The following is a 2,392-nucleotide window of genomic DNA, read 5'->3' as shown; positions in this document are numbered from 1 at the left end:
ATGGAGTCGCTATGAGTCGGTTCCGACTCGATGGCACCTGACAACAACAAACAACAATGTATGTGTGTGTGTCTACACACATAACACAGGTACACATGTACATCCTCAGGGAGCTCACAAGTCTAGTAGAGGAGGAATACTAGTAGTACTCAAATATTTACCACCCAATGAAGCAATGTGATGAATGATTATTATGTTATAGACTGGAGTTTCCCAAGCCCAGTGACATCCAGATTCCTCCCTCTGATGCAGTAATTAACATTGCTTGCTTTGGAGGCAGACCACCTGTCTTCAAATCTGAGCCTCTCTCCTCATTGCAAAATGAAGCTAATAAGAGTTCCCTTTTCATGATGAATAGAAAGTTCCTAGCACAGAGTTTACTACATAATTTCTCAATAAATGTTTGCTGTTGCTTATCATTATTCAGCTTTCAAGTCTAATTCAAATGTGAAGACCTTTACATTCCAGCCACAGTTTAGCTCTTCAAATTTATTGTCTTTTTTTATAAATAAAAAAATCAGAGGATGAATATGTGCAAAGCACTTATAACTGTATTATATTATTTATTATTTTCAATTACTTGCTAATTGCAAATACCCATCCTTATAAGTGAGTAGGCCCTGGTAGAATGATGCATGAAAACACAAATTGATGAAGTTAAAAAATGCCAGCTATACATAAGAACAGAACTGTATGCATAATGAAATATGGTAGAATGGAAATTTATTTTATCTCCCAAACTGCTGCAATGATAGTAAATTCATTTTAAAGTTATAGAAACTCAAGAACACACACACACACACATATAGATTTGTTATTGCAGATGAGAGTCCAAAAAAATGTTGGAAGACATAAAGTTGATCTAAGGAAAACTGATGAAAAGAAAGTCAAAACTTTGGAAGGCTCAAAAGGAGTTGGAGGTACTTGGTATTACAGAAGATAAGGAAGAGGAATGACTAAAAATAGAGGTACAGATTGAAAGTTTGAAAGTGGAGCAGAGGGACCCCTGTGCAGATAGGCCACTAGCTCTTATCATTCCCACCCACTGAAAGAAGAATGAGCTCAAGGATCCAATGTGGGAGTTACTCTAACTGCCAAGTATGCCATCCCCAATTACATATTTGGGGATGGTAGAAACGACAAGTGGCTCAATGGAACCAATGGTCCCAGACTGTGGCCAGGACTCCATTTATTACTTGACTTTACTTGTGCCCTCTCTCTAGCAGGTGTTCATGATGATGCTTTTGGTCTCTGTATACCAATGTCAACGTGGACCCTATGTCCAATGGGACCTCACAATGTTTAGTTATTCTCTTCCCCAGTGTACTCTTCCTCGAGAAACTGACTTTAGGTCCCTTTGGGGAAAGTCTGGGATAACTATTACAGTGTATGCTTGCCACAGAGTGTGAGTGTTTGTGTATGTATAAAAAGAGCTAGTTATAACACCAGAAAAACATAATAGATTATAGAAGAGACAAATATATGTTCATACTACATTGCTTGATTCTGTAATGAACAATAGACTCCTGGTGTGACGCTGTAGAATCAGCATTGGGCTGCAAACCACAAGGTCAGCAGTTCAGACCCACCAGCTGTTCCTAGGAAGCCCTATACAGGGTCACTATGAGTCGGAAATTACTCAACGACACTTAATAACAACAATAGTGAATAATGATCACAATATATTCAAAGAAAAGCTATTATATAACATACCCAAGGAAAGTGATAATAATTATGATGGTAGGGTGAAGGTAAGGGAGGAGAAGTAGGGCTAGAGTATTGCCTATGGATAAGACACTTCAACTGTCCCCTCAGCAAGCCTGTCCAGCATTCAATCAACACTCTTTTGTGCTAACATTAATGAGTAGGGAAAGCCACTTCTGAAAGCTTGTAAGGTTCCAAACCGCTGAGTAGTAAAAATCTTGATGGGAATCTACCCAGATGGTATCTTTGCAATCGTCAGAGATTTAGGTTTTCCCAAATAATGACATGCCTGCCTTGGTTAAGTTTTCAGCCATCTTTGAAATTTAGCCAGTTTGCAAAAATAACAAAAGAAAAGAGGAAGAAGACACAAATTATATGCATTAGGAATCACATGGGATTTGTCACAATGGAACCAAAGGAAATAAAAAAGATATTAACAGAATACTATGAAGAGTTGTACTCCAACAAATTTGAACACTTAGAAGAGATAGATACATTTTTAGAAAAACACGACCTACCTAAACTTACATACAGTGAAGTAGAAAGCCTGAACAGACTCATAACAAAAGAAGAAATTGATCAGGTCATCAAAAAACTCTCCAACAAAAGAAGTCCAGACCCAGATGGCTTCATGGGTGAGTTCTACCAAACATTCAAGGAAGAGCTGTCACCAATTCTACTCAAATTA

The 2,392-nt window shown here is 37.9% G+C and overlaps 1 pseudogene; it reads left to right on the top strand.

Annotated features, from left to right (window-relative positions):
• Nucleotides 1-700: 700 nt before the first annotated feature.
• The window catches only part of LOC102815891, a 9,378-nt pseudogene continuing 7,686 nt past the window's right edge, over nucleotides 701-2,392 (top strand).

This window comes from Chrysochloris asiatica, unplaced genomic scaffold (assembly GCF_000296735.1).
Source record: "Chrysochloris asiatica unplaced genomic scaffold, ChrAsi1.0 scaffold00190, whole genome shotgun sequence".
In the NCBI taxonomy this organism is placed as follows: Eukaryota; Metazoa; Chordata; class Mammalia; order Afrosoricida; family Chrysochloridae; genus Chrysochloris; species Chrysochloris asiatica.
The sequence above is the reverse complement of the archived record's forward strand: the minus strand, read 5'-3'. Positions and strand labels throughout refer to the sequence as shown.